The sequence below is a fragment of the Rhinoraja longicauda genome, chromosome 9, assembly GCF_053455715.1.
Source record: "Rhinoraja longicauda isolate Sanriku21f chromosome 9, sRhiLon1.1, whole genome shotgun sequence".
NCBI classification, from domain to species: domain Eukaryota; kingdom Metazoa; phylum Chordata; class Chondrichthyes; order Rajiformes; family Arhynchobatidae; genus Rhinoraja; species Rhinoraja longicauda.
Genome location: NC_135961.1, coordinates 41898851 through 41913568, shown reverse-complemented (window position 1 = coordinate 41913568; position 14718 = coordinate 41898851).

Genomic DNA, 14718 nt, shown 5'->3' with positions numbered 1-14718 from the left:
TCATAATTATTCATAATGCTGTTGCCTGGAGTGGAAGGTAGTAGTTACAACGAGAGATTGAAGAGGCGGTGTTTGTTCACACTGGAGCAAAGAAGGCTAAGTGATGACCTGAATAGAAGTCAATAAAACTTTGGGGTCTTAGGACAGGGTAGATAGTCAGAATTACCTTATTGAGAGTGGAGAGTTTAAAGTTAAAACGTATAGATTTAAGGTTTGGGGGGAGAAATTTTAGGGAGATCTCCACACAGAGGGTAATGAATATTCCGTTTCCACACAGAGGGTAATGAATATCTGCAACAAACTGCCCGATGAGGTGGGAAATATTACAATTACAATGTTTAAAAGATATATGAGAGGTAAGGAATAGATACCAGACCTAATGTACCAAATAGAATTAGCGTGGTAGTTTAGTTTGGAGATAGATAAAACAGGCCCTTTGGTCCATCGAGTCCGCATCAACCAGCGACATTAACACTATCCTGCACATACTAAGGACGATTTACATTTATACCAATCCAATTTACCTACAAACGTCTTTGGAGCGTGGGAGGAAACCGAAGAGAAAACCCACGTACAAACTCCGTAACGACAGCACCCGGAGTGAGGATCGAACCCAGGACCCTGGCACTGCAAGGCAGCAACTCTCCCGCTGCGCCACCCTGCCGCCATGGTAGGCATTACAGTTGGCAGTGCAGTTGTATAAATCCATGACTTTGCAGAGTGAAATCCTTACTTCACAAACAAATAGATTTATCTATTTACATCCAAATATACCTCAGTGTCATGTCATTTTCCCCTATTACTCTGCATTTTGTACAAAATCCATTGTTTAACGTATGAAGTCTTCAGGAGAATGCATTGGTAGTGTTTTTGGGTAGATAACTTCAGCTTCCACTCACATTGCTTGGGGCTGTCATTGCATTACGATCCCTAAAAATAACAATGTAATAAATGTTTATGTACTACCATTCCCTCAAGGCTAGAAATGTTGACTGAGTGTTGCTGTGAACTGATTAAATCACAGCTACACGTGGCCCTCTGCTGGTGCTCATCCAGCATTTAAATGTGACTGGGAATATCGAATAACCTTCGCGCACAAAAAGAAAGAGCAAAAAGATTGGTGTTCTGGCTCCATCTCCAGGAAGGAAAATGACATGTTTTTGCTTCATAATGTCCCAAAAAAATTATATTATTTTCTTAAAATGCATTTTAACCTCTTGAAGCTTTAATAAGCTGTGACACAAAATCATTTTTGACCAAGGTGGTGAACACAGAATTGTGCACAGCAGAAAAGCATATCTAATGCACCATCTGCCTATTTTTTTAAGTTAATTTCCATAAAGATTTGAAGCAAAGCTAACAGAAAAGTGTTTGTAAAAGGTCACCCTGCAGCAGATGTAATGTCCAATAGGCTATCTGATAGGCCCCTGCTGCGACAAATCCTCTCAAAATGTTGGGTATGCCAATTTGCTTTGTTAACTTCACTGTTCCGAAGCAGAGAAGCACTGTTAACACCATTATAACAGAGATATTTAATTATTATCTCATTCCAAAATGAACAAACAAATAAACAAATAAACTTAGAGAGCTATTCGGAATATTTTTCCATACATGTTTATAATTTTTTTAATTCTACTTGGAAACTCAGACTAAGAATAATAACTAATAAAATGGTATGGTTATATTTCTTTTCCATTAAAAGGAGACTACAAAACAAAACTTAGTCCCAGTTAGTCCTACAAAAGCTTGTCTGCTTTTTCTATAATTTGCTTTTTTTTATAATCTCTGATTGGCAACATCTCCCTCACACAACTCTTTTTCTGTTCACACATCTATCAAATACATTTGGCTTCCCTTTATGTATGCTGTCAATCTTTTCTTGTGCTTTCTTCTTGCCACTTTTATTTCTTTTTTATTCCCTCTTCCTCTACAATTTCTGTAAGCAATGTTGTTGTTACTTCTGTCATTTGCTCTTTTTTGTTGTACTATTTTTTTCTCTAATGTTTTGGCAATCTATAGAGCTCATTCTTTGATTTCTCTATTCTTCACCCTCATGGGAATAGGTTTAGGTCTTGGTTTTTTATTGTCACATGTACCGAGATACAGTGAAAAGCTTTGTTTTGCATGTTATCCAAACAGATCAGATATACAATCAAGTCAAATTCAAGTCCAATAGATAAAACAAAGGGGAAGACACAGAGTGCAGAATATAGTTCTCAGCATTGTCGTGCATCAATTCCTTAGACAAAGTTCAATGTCCTCAATGGGGAATGGGGGAATGCATGTAGCTGAAACATCTCCACTTTGAAAGCATCCCATTTTTCAATAGCAATTTTGTCTGTCAAGTTTCTTTTAGTTGTGAAGAAAGAAAGGTATTGGATGCTGCAGTACTTTTTCTTCATTGGACTGAAGTGCTGATATTGGCATTGGGTACCGATCCTTACTCAATAATAAGGTAGGCCAAAGGCCACCTTATCAGTTGGCAGCCCTGTGTATCAATCAAATGGCTTCTTTAAATCCAGACATGGGGGGAATAAAATTGGGCAGTAAAGGGAAATGTAAAACTTCGAAGGAAAAGAAAATCAGCCAATTTTGCGCTACTGTCCAAGACCAATTTCATTCCAATAGGTGTTCAGATAGCAGCCTTTCCAAGATGACAAGATGAATTGCTCTTTCGGGCAGGAGAGAAAAATATATTATGACATTTACAAGGGTATACTTTAAACTAAAACTACTATCCTAAGGCAGCTTCAAATAGTGACAGATTTAATTAAATTCCAGCAAAGGAGAATTTCTCTCAGCTTCTCAAACAAATTGCTGATTGCTCAGCGATAGCTCTTGCGTAGAGTGTGCATTGCTCCAGATCCAAAAGTGAAACAAACATAATCCTTTCTGAAATGCCTGGCTTTTAGCATTATCAGAAGGGTAAATTGTTACTTATTTTCTCCCTCTGTATCTGGCTTATTAAAAATGTAATTACTTTGCATAAAGTAATGGGGGGGGGAATGAGAGAACTCATTCTCATGGGGGGGGGGGAATGAGAGAATGAGAGAACTCCACATGTAGAAGTGCTAACACTGTAAAGAATAATGCATGTAGACAAGAAGTAATTATGCATTAGTTCTTCATCCATTGTCAGTTTCTGCTAACCTGTCTCTCATCAAATATATATTTTTTAAACTTGAAAATACTTTACACAAAAAATATGTGAATGATTGATTCTATTTCCTCGTGAGAGGTTGTTAATTTTCAATTCCCATTGTATTCTACACCCAGACTTGTCAAAGATTTAGAAATCAATTCTTTACCATCTTTGATGTTGAAGCAACTGAACAAAAAAAAAACATGATTCTGATTGTTCCGTATTTTGTAATAATGAAAGTCAAGTCACTGGATTCACATTAGCACCACTGCTAACACCTCTTGTGACTCGTTGCTCTTAAAACAGCTTTTTATTTTCTGAGGGTGGTTGTGAGCTATATCCTGAACTGCAATGGTAACTGTGGTGAAGATACCCCCACAGTAGCAATGCGGAGAAAATTCCTGATTTACAAGCATGGAGTCATAGATACAGCAGAGAAACAGCCCCTTTTTGCCATAACGGCAACGTATCACCCGCCTGCTAAATGTTCACACCAACTGCTGAACATGCATGTTTGCTTTCAGTGATTTATGTACAGTCCCATCAGATCCCATGGACACCAACACCAACAAACTTACACCATTGAAAAAATACTGTCCTATTTTTTCCAACCGGAGTAGATGACTTCACACAACTCCACCTTACATTCTTTCAGCCATGTCCATGCCCATTCACCTGGTCTGTTTATATACCCCTGAAATCTCTCTGCATCCACTTCACAGCCCACATTGCCACCAGGTTTGTATTATCAGCAGACAGATAAGCAGTAATAAACATTAATTAAATTAAATAAGATTATAAACTTTTGTTCATTGCTATTTGAGAGCATTATAGAGGCACAAGTAGAGTTGCTGCCTTACAGCGCCAGAGACCAGGCTTCAATCCTGACTACGGGTGCTGTCTGTACGGAGTTGGTACATTCTCTCTGTGACCATGTGGGTTTTCTCCGGGTGCTCTGATTTCCTCCCACACTCCAAAGACATACAGATTGATAGGTTAATTGGCTTTGGAAAATTTATAAAATTGTCCCTAGTGTGTAGGATAATGTTAGTATATGGGGTGATCGCTGGTCATAGAAACATAGAAAATAGGTGCAGGAGTAGGCCATTCGGCCCTTCGAGCCTGCACCGCCATTCAATATGATCATGGCTGATCTTCCAGCTCAGTAACCTGTACCTGCCTTCTCTCCATACCCCCTGATCCCTTTAGCCACAAGGGCCACATCTAACTCCCTCTTAAATATAGCCAATGAACTGGCCTCAGGTACGGACTCAGTGGGCCAATGGACCTGTTTCCGCACTGTATCTCTAAAAGTCTAAAAAGTTAAAAAAGGATATAGTTCATTTGATCCCCTCACCTTAAGCACTGAAATAGATAGTGAACATGTGGGACCACTGCATCAATGCTTGCTGAAACCCCATGGACATAGTTTCCCAATTCAAAAATGACTATTCCTACTCTCTGTTTTTGGAATCAGAGCATTCCTGGCAAGTCCAACATTTATTGCTCGCCCATAATTGCTCTGGAGAAGGTGTGGTGATCGGCCTTCTTAAATCACTGCAGTCCTTCTCATAAAAGTCCTTTTATTTTGGGAGTTCCTATATTTAGATGCAACAAAGATGAAGGATCGACAATGTATTTCCAAGCCAGGGCTCCGTTCAATCTGGAGAGCAACTTGCATGCACTTGCTGACTTCCCGATTCCAAATTTTACTGATTTTAGTTAAGAGCACAATGGTAGGTAGGAACCTGCTCTGATAGAAGCAATATCCTCCATCTCAGAAACAAACCATTGTAGTGTGCCAAGTAGGCCGAAATAATGACAAGTAGTCAGGTGTTAGCGAAAGTGAGTTTACTGTAGCTAGCTGGAACTCAAGGGGAGTGAGAGTCATGCGGTCCTTGACCTTTATACTCCCTGCCGAAGTCCGCCTCCAATGTCCATTCCCGTGCCGAGGGGTCGTGAGTGGTATGGCCCGACCCTCGGGAGCCGCCACAGGACCCCCCCCCCCCCCCAGAACCAGAGGCACGAAACGCACCGGTGGTCGCACTAGTCGACCGAACCGTGTACGGTACCCGTCCGACGGGGGGTCTGGCGGGGGCACAGCTGGAGGGACAACCGGGGGGGCTGGCGGGGGCACAGCTGGAGGGACAAACGGGGGCGGAGAAGGGGGTACAAATACCGGTCGAGATGAGGGGATCGGCGGGTGCGGTGTTGGAGGCACTTGCAAAGGGGGGCGCCCGCGCGGCCGAGGCTGTGCAACCCGCACTGGCTGGTCAATGTCCAAGTGCGCTGGTTTAAGGCGATTAATTGACACGGCCTCCGGTCGGCCCACCATGTCCAACACAAAAGTTGTCTCGCCGTGTTTCAGCACTTTGAAAGGGCCCTCATAAGGTCTCTGAAGCGGTGTTCGATGGACGTCGCGGCGGAGAAAGACGTAGGCACAATCCCGAAGGTCCAATGGGACGTGCGGGTGGAACGTCCCATGGTGAGACATAGGGACGGGTGCCAGTTTTCCGACTCGCTCACGAAGGCGCTGTAGGATGGACGAGGACGGTTCCTCCTGCCCCGGCGACGAGGGCACGAACTCCCCGGGCACGGTGAGCGGCGACCCGTAGACGAGCTCGGCTGATGACGTTGCAAGGTCCTCCTTTGGTGCCGTCCGGATGCCTAATAAGACCCAAGGCAGTGCGTCCATCCAATCGGGGCCGGAGAGTCTTGCCTTCAACGCAGCCTTGAGCTGCCGGTGGAACCTCTCCACCAGGCCGTTAGCCTGCGGATGGTAGGCCGTGGTGTGGTGAAGCCGAACCCCTAACAGCTCAGCCATGGCTGACCACAACTCAGAGGTGAACTGCGGTCCCCGGTCTGATGTAAGGTCCACCGGCACCCCAAAGCGTGCGATCCAATTTGCGGCCAATGCTCGAGCACACGTGGCCGTGGACGTGTCGGTCAATGGTATGGCCTCTGGCCACCGGGTGAACCTGTCAACCACCGTGAGGAGGTGAGTAATGCCCCTCGAAGTCGGGAGGGGACCCACAATGTCCACGTGCAGGTGGTCAAATCGGCGGTTTGGCAGACCGATTTGCTGGAGAGGCGCCCGGACGTGGCGCTGGATCTTCGCCGTCTGGTCGCTTCCAGGCGCATTAATCACACAACACAATAAATAAATATACAATAAATTATCAGTTATCCTAAGTAAACCGAACCATGATAGTGCAAGCCAAAGTACGTTGTGCAACATTGGTAGGGCAAAGTCCATAATAGTTCAGTGCTGATGTGAGATTGCGGTCAGGGTTGTGCAGAGTGGTTCAAGAGTTTAATGGTGACACGAGAAATGCAGATGCTGGAATCTTGAACAAAAAACAAAGTCTGGAGAAACAATGCGGGTCAGGCAGCATCTGTGGAAGAAAATGAGCAGACACTTTTGGGTTGGGACCCTTCTTCAGACTGGGGAGGAAGCTCGTAAAGAGAGGTAGAGATGTGAAAAAGCCTGACAAGTGATAGACGATAGAGATGAGGCGGGGTGATGGTGGATGGGTGGTAGGGTTGCCAACTGTCCGTATTAGCCGGGACATCCCGTATTTTGGGCTAAATTGATATGTCCCGTACGGGACCACCCTTGTCCCGTATTAGGCCCGGGGGGCTCTGTAGGCCCGAATACTGTAGGCCCGGATGCTGTAGGCCCGGATGCTGTAGGCCCGGACGCTGTAGGCCCGGATGCTGTAGGCCCAGACAGTGTAGTAGGAAAAAAACTGCAGATGCAGTTAGTGTAGGTTCGGACAGTATAAGTCCGGAGGCCCCGACACCGCCTAACAGAGGTTGCGTAGCAACCCGCCTCCCGGCCCGGGCAGCCGCCATTGGTGGAATGGGACCACATGGTTGGCTGGGTGAGGCAGGACCACGCTGGCTGGGTGAGGTCACGTGGGGCGCGGGGCGGTGACATCACCTTGTCCCGTGTTTGGGAGTGAGAAAGTTGGCGCCCCTAATGGGTGGCGATACCGACAAAGGCTTGATGTGAAATGGGGACAAAAGGATGTCACATAAGGAAGGAAGTGAAGGAGTGCAATGTAAAACCGGAAGGACGGATATGGGTGGCAGTTAAGCGGAAGGAGGAGGGCAAAGATACAGGGTGATTGAGGAAAGGTGAGTGCACCGCAGGATTGGGATTTGGGAAGGAAAGTGGAGCACTGGAGGAAACCTACTCAGTCACAAACAGAATGTGAAAACTCTGTACAGACAGGACCTGAGAACAGGATTGATTGAATCCAGGTCACTGGAACGGTGATGCACCAGGTCCACCAGTTCTCACTATGCCAAACAAAACAAAAATAAGTAGCTTCCTTCTTTTTGCACCATCAATGCGATCAAAAGTGCCTTACAGTTGAATTAAGTGGTTTTTGACAGTAGTCACAGTTGCAATTAGGAATTTGCAACAGCCACTTTTGCACAAATAGCAAAATGATAATGGCCTGATAATCAATTTCGGTGACATTGATTAATTTCAACATTATCCTTGGCATCAAGGATAACTTTCCTGCTCTTCTTCAATAGAGAATCATAGATCCATACAGCACTGAAATAGGCCCTACGGCCCAATGCATCCATGCCAACCAAGATGCCCCAAATAAGCTAATCCCATTTCCCCATTTTTGGCAAATCCCTCCAAATTTTTCCATTGATATACCTGGTCAAATGTTGTTTAAATGTAGTTATTGAACCTGCCTCAACTACTTCCTCTGGCAGCTATAATGTTAACGATCTTTTACATCCACCTAACAGAATAGACAACACCCATTGTCTCTGCCTGCCCATGCCCCACCGAACTTATCTCTACCTACCTCGACTCCATCCTATCCCCCCTGGTTAAATTCCTTCCAAACCTACGTTCAAGACACCTCACACGCTCTCCATCTCCTTGATAACTTCCGGTTCCCAGGCCCCCACTCCCTCATCTTCACCATGGATGTCCAGTCACTCTACACTTCCATCCCCCACAAGGATGGTCTCGAAGCCCTCCGTTTCTTCCTGGATCGTAGAACCAGCCATTCCCCATCGACCAACACTCTCCTCCGCCTAGCAGAGCTGGTTCTTACCCTCAACAACTTCTCCTTTGACTCCTCCCACTTCCTCCAAACCAGAGGCGTAGCTATGGGCACTCGCATGGGCCCTAGCTACGCCTGCCTCTTTGTCGGGTACATCGAACAATCCCTGTTCCAGATGTACACTGGCCCATCCCCGAACTCTACCTCCGCTACATCGACAACTGCATTGGTGCTACCTCTTGCACCCATGCAGAACTCACTGACTTCATACACTTCATCTCCAATTTCCATCCTGCCCTTAAATATACCTGGACTATCTCCGACATCTCCCTCCCATTTCTGGACCTCACCATCTCCATCACAGGAGACAGACTAGTGACGGACATTTACTATAAACCCACTGACTCGCACAGCTATCTGGACTACACTTCTTCCCACCCGGTCCCCTGCAAAAAGTCTTTCCCCTACTCCCAATTCCTCCGTCTACGCCGCATCTGCGCCCGGGATGAGGTGTTTCACACTAGGGCTTCCGAGATGTCCTCGTTCTTCAGGAAACGGGGCTTCCCCTCCTCCATTATAGATGAGGCTCTCACTAGGGTCTCTCCTACATCCCGCAGCTCCGCTCTTGCTCCCCCTCCCCCCACTCGCAACAAGGACAGAATCCTCCTCGTTCTCACCTTCCACCCCACCAGCCAGCGGATCCAACATATCATCCACCAACGTTTCCGTCACCTACAACGGGACCCCACCACTGGCCATATCTTCCCATCCCCTCCCCTCTCTGCGTTCCGCAGAGACCGTTCCCTCCGTAACTCCCTGGTCCACTCGTCCCTTCCTACCCAAACCACCCCAACCCCGGGCACTTTCCCCTGCAACCGCATGAGATGCAACACCTGTCCCTTTACCTCCCCCCTCAACTCCATCCAAGGACCCAAACAGTCTTTCCAGGTGAGACAAAGGTTCACCTGCACCTCCTCCAACCTCATCTATTGCATCCGCTGCTCTAGATGTTAACTCATTTACATCAGCGAAACCAAGCGCAGGCTCGGCGATCGCTTCGCTGAACACCTGCGCTCGGTCCGCATTAACCAAACTGATCTCCCGGTGGCCGAGCACTTCAACTCCCCCTCCCATTCCCAGTCTGACCTTTCTGTCATGGGCCTCCTCCAGTGCCATAGTGAGGCCCACCGGAAATTGGAGGAACAGCACCTCATATTTCGCCTGGGCAGTTTGCAGCCCAGTGATATGAACATCGACTTCTCCATCTTTGGATAGTTCCTCTGTCCCTCCCTTCCCCTCCTACTTCCCAGATCTCCCTCTATCTTCCTGTCTCCACCTATATCCTTCCTTTGTCCCGCCCCCCTGACATCAGTCTGAAGAAGGGTCTCAACCCAAAACGTCACCCATTCCTTCTCTCCCGAGATGCTGCCTGACCTGCTGAGTTACTCCAGCATTTTGTGAATAAATAGAATAGACAATGTCTCTGTTTTAATGTCTCATCTGACAGATGGCCACTCAAATACAGACTCAGACCTGGGCTAGATCATCAGACTAGATTTTTGGACTCAAGTCTCTGCAATGGGACTTTAATTATCATTATTTCTCAGTCTTATAACCTTCCACTAATTGGGTGACACTGTTCATCTGCACTGAAGACATTACAATAGCCTTTCACATTCTAAATCTAATTTTAATGATCCTTGGTCACATCTTCATTTAATTAATGCATAGCATGAAGAATATAGATAGTCGTGCTGAGGCAGTAATTGAAACCTCACATTCAGCAGATGGCCATAAAACATTCAGACAGTTTATGAAACCCTCTGAGCTTTCAAATTAAATTTCAGCCTTTTATGCTACTCCCTAATTTTGCATGAGATTCTTTTTTCTTTTTAAAAATAACACCGTTTTAATTATATCAAATATCTCTGCAAATCACAGTGGAAATTTACTACAACCCTTAGGAAAAATTAATAACATTTTCCTCAAAACTGTTGTAATGACATGATTTAAACAACATTCCTGATGTGAAATTGGGCAGATTTCCTGTAAAAAATGATATTGTTAAGTCACAGACTACTGCAGCATGAAAAGCTAAGCAGACCATTGATCTGGACCCTGAAAAGCTAGCCATTTAGTCCTATGCCAGTCCTTTACATGTATGCTTTTTAATACTTAACTCCTTTAAATATTATTATAAATTCTTCTGAACCAAGATCTTGCTGCTAAAAAGAAAAACTTCCATATTTCTTACTTTCTTCTTAAGCAATGGAAATCAAAAATCTGTATTTGCAAAGGTTGATTAAGGAATAGCATTATAACAAATAACAGTGAATAAGACTATAATCAGTGTGAGTATATAAACAGCTTGCAGAAGTGCTCAAAGTCTGTTCAGAGTTTGTGATTTGTGGGGAGCCAGTTCTCTTTTACATTTTCCACATAAACAGTTAGCATGGCCTTGGAAAATAGTGCAAATTGTTATGGAGGTTGTGGTTGGAACACAGACATAAACCAGAAAATAGGTCTTCGCATAGAATAACATAGAACATAGAACAGTACAGCACAGGAATGGGCCTTTTGGCCCACAATGTTTGTGCCGATCATAATGCCTTGTTAAAGTGGTCTCATCTGCCTGTGCATGATCCATATCCTATTCCCTGCACTTCTATGTGCCTAACCAAAAGCCTCTTAAATGTCACCATTGTGTCTGCTTCCACGACCACTATACCCCCCTGGCAGCACGTTCCAGTCTCCCTCCCAACTTTCTGTGTAAAAACCTTGCCCCACACATCTCCATTAAACTTTTCCCTTTCACCTTATAGCTATGCCCTCTAGTGTTGGAAATTTTCACCCTGGGAAAAAAGTCCTGACTGTGTACCCTATCTATGCCGCTCATAACTTGAGATACTTCTATTAAAACTCCCCTGATCGTCCGATGTTCCAGAGAAAACAATCCGGGTCTATCCAACCTCTCCCTATAGCTGAAACTCTCTAATGCAGGCAGCATTCTGGTAAACCACCTCTGCATCCTCTCCAAAGCCTCAACATCTTTACTGTAGTGGGGCGACCAGAACTACATGCTATACTCCAAATGCAGCCTAACCAAGGCCCTATAGAACTGCATGATGTCTTCCTGACTCTTATATTCAATACCCCTAGCAATGAAGGCAAGCATACCTTACACCTTCGTAACTACCTTATCTACATGTGCTACCACCTTCAGTGAGCTATAAACTTGGACTCCAAGATACCTCTGCAGTTAAGGGACTTGGCAATATAAATTATTGGGGCTGCTGCTGCTTCCATTTTTTTAAATGCCCTTTAGAAGTTAAATAGAATATCTAAATGAAACAAAAATAGTTCAGTAACAGGTGTCCAGGCTTACAGAAGTCCACCTTGCTATCTATCTTGCATAGGAAGGAACCGTAGATGCTGGTTTATATCGATGATAAACGCAAAATGCTGGAGTAACTCAGTGGGCCAGGCAGCATCTCTGGAGAAAAAGGATGGGTGATGTTTCGGGTCAGGGCCCTTCTTCAGACTGATAACTAGAGAAGGCAAGAATAAAACAGGGCAGCAATAGGTGAACTCAGGAATGGTGGAGTCCATAATGGCTCATTGTTGGCTGGGGAAGATATGCTAACGACTGGAATACAAAGGTGCGAACAGTGGAACTAGTAGGACAACTAGGGTGGGGGGAGGAGGGAAGAGATGGGGGGGGAAAGAAGTGGGAATTTAAATTAGAGAAATCAATGTTCATACCGAAGAGAGACACAAAATGTTGGTGTAACTCAGCCGGTTAAGCAGCATCTCTGGAGAAAAGGAATGGGTGATGTTTCGGGTTGAGACCCTTCATCAGATTGAATAGATGGACCATCAATTGAAGGCAAGGTTACATCCACCTGAGTATTTTGCTGTTGATTCTACCAACATTTAATTGACGAGAGGAACTTGATTCATACATAAATATTTGAAAGTGGCAGGACATGTTAAGACAGCAATTAGTTATGTGTATGGTATCCTAGGATTTATAAATATACACAGAGGACAACAGTAATTTATATTAAACATATATAAAACACTGATTATATCCCAATTGGAAGGCTGTGAAAGTCTGAGAAAGGGTGCAGAAAAAAAAAATTCAGCCAAGATTAGAATGAAGAGGATGAGATTTTCTCCTTGGAGCAAGGACGATTGGGAGGAGATTTCATGGAGGTACAAGACCATGATCAGTTTAGATAGAGAGAAACAGATGATTCAAGCACAAAGAAAGTTTGGCTAAATGGTACAAGAAATATGTGTAAAACCTCTTCACAATGAGTAGTTGTGATCTGGCATTTAATGCTCCTTAGAGTGGTATATACAGGCACAGTGGGTCAGCGGTATCATTACTGCCTTACAATGCCAGAGACTTGGTTCGATCCTGACTGCGGGTGGTTTCTGTATGGAGTTTGTACGTTTTCCCCTGACCTCGCGGCTTTTCCCCGGGTGCTCTGGTTTCCTCCCACATACAAAAGACGTATAGGTTTGTAGCTTAATTGGCTTCGCTAAATATTGTAAATTATCCCTAGTATGTAGGATAGTGCTCGTGTATGGGGATCACTGGTAATTTTTCCCTGCCAGTCTGATTGCTGTTAACTTGCTGTTCATCACTTCCAGATACTGATGCATTGAGTTCAGCACCTTGTAGCCTGCAGAATAAAGAACTCCCTTCACACTGGCACCTCTGGCAAAGGCCTGCAAGGCAAAAAAATGATTTAGAGAATATTAATAATAGTTATTTACTTTCAAACACTTTCTAGTTGGAATACTGGTTTAAAATATTACCAACTTATATTTAGTTTATTTTGGATAAAGCATGGAAACAGGGCCTTTGACCCAGAGTCCATGCCGACCAACGATCACCCATTCACACTAGTTCTGCAGATGCTGGTTAATACACCAAAGGGCGCAATGCTGGTTAATACACCAAAGGGCACAATGTGCTGGAGTAACTCAGTAAGTCAGGTATGTAGAAAAATAACTGCAGATGGTGGTTCAAATCGAAGGTAGACACAAAATGCTGGAGTAACTCAGCGGGTCAGGCAGCATCTCAGGAGAGAAGGAATGGGTGATGTTTTGGGTCGAGATCCTTCTTCAGACTGATGTCAGGGGAGGGGGCGGGACAAAGATAGGATGTAGTAGGAGACAGGAAGACAGTGGAAGAACTGGGAAGGGGGAGGGGAAAGAGAGAGACAGAGGAACTATTGGAAGTTAGAGAAGTCAATGTTCATACCGCTGGGGTGTGAACTGTCCAAGCGAAATATGAGATGCTGTTTCTCCAATTTGCGCTGGGCCTCACTAAAACAATGGAGGAGGCCCATGACAGAAAGGTTAGACTGGTAGTGGGAGTTGAAGTGCTGAGCCACCGGGAGATCAGGTTGGTTAAGGCAGACTGAGCAAAAGTGTTAAGCGAAACGATCGCCGAGCCTGCGTTTGGTCTCGCCGATGTAGAGAAGTTGCCAGCTGGAACAGCGGATACAATAGATGAGGTTGGAGGAGGTGCAGGTGAACCTCTGCCTCACCTGGAAAGACTGTTTGGGTCCTTGGATGGAGTCGAGGGAGGAGGTAAAGGGATAGGTGTTGCATCTCCTGCGGTTGCAGGGGAAAGTACCTGGGGATGGGGTGGTTTGGGTGGGAAGGGACGAGTGGACCAGGGAATTACGGAGGAAACGGTCTCTGCGGAAAGCAGAAAGGGGTGGAAATAGGAAGACGTGGCCAGTAGTGGGATCCCGTTGGAGGTGACGGAAATGTTGGAGGATAATTTGTTGTATACGACGGTTGATGGGGTGGAAGGTGAGGACAAGGGGGACTCTATCCTTGTTACGAATGGGGAGAGGGGGAGCAAGAGCGGAGCTGCGGGATATAGAGGAGACCCTTGTGAGAGCCTCATCTATAATGGAAGAGGGGAACCCCCGTTTCCTAAAGAGTGCTCCGAAGCACTAGTATGAAACACCTCATCCTGGGCGCAGATGCTGCGTAGACGGAGGAATTGGGAGTAGGTGGATAGAGCTTTTACAGGGAACAGGGTAGAAAGAAGTGTAGTCAAGATAGCTATGGGAGTCAGTAGGTTTGTAGTAGATGTCGGTCACTAGTCTGTTTCCTGTGATGGAGATGGTGAGATCCAGAAACGGTAGGGAGATGTCGGAGATGGTCCAAGTGTATTTAAGAGCAGGATGGAAATTAGTGGTGAAATTTATGAAGTCAGTGATTTCTGCATGGGTACAAGAGGTAGCACCAATGCAGTCGTCAATGTAGCAGAGCTTGATTTCAGGGATGGGGCCAGTGCACCTGGAACATGGATTGTTCGACGTTCCCTACAAAGAGGCAGTCAGGTAGCAGCTCTGGACAACATGGGTAGGTGACGTTTCGAGTTGAGACCCACCTTCAGACCAATAGTTGCGGGGGGGGGGGGGGGGGGGGGGTTGATAGACAGATATTTGGAACAAAGGCCAGAGATAAGAACAGAAGGTGTAAGACAGGTTTGAAGAGTTGGAG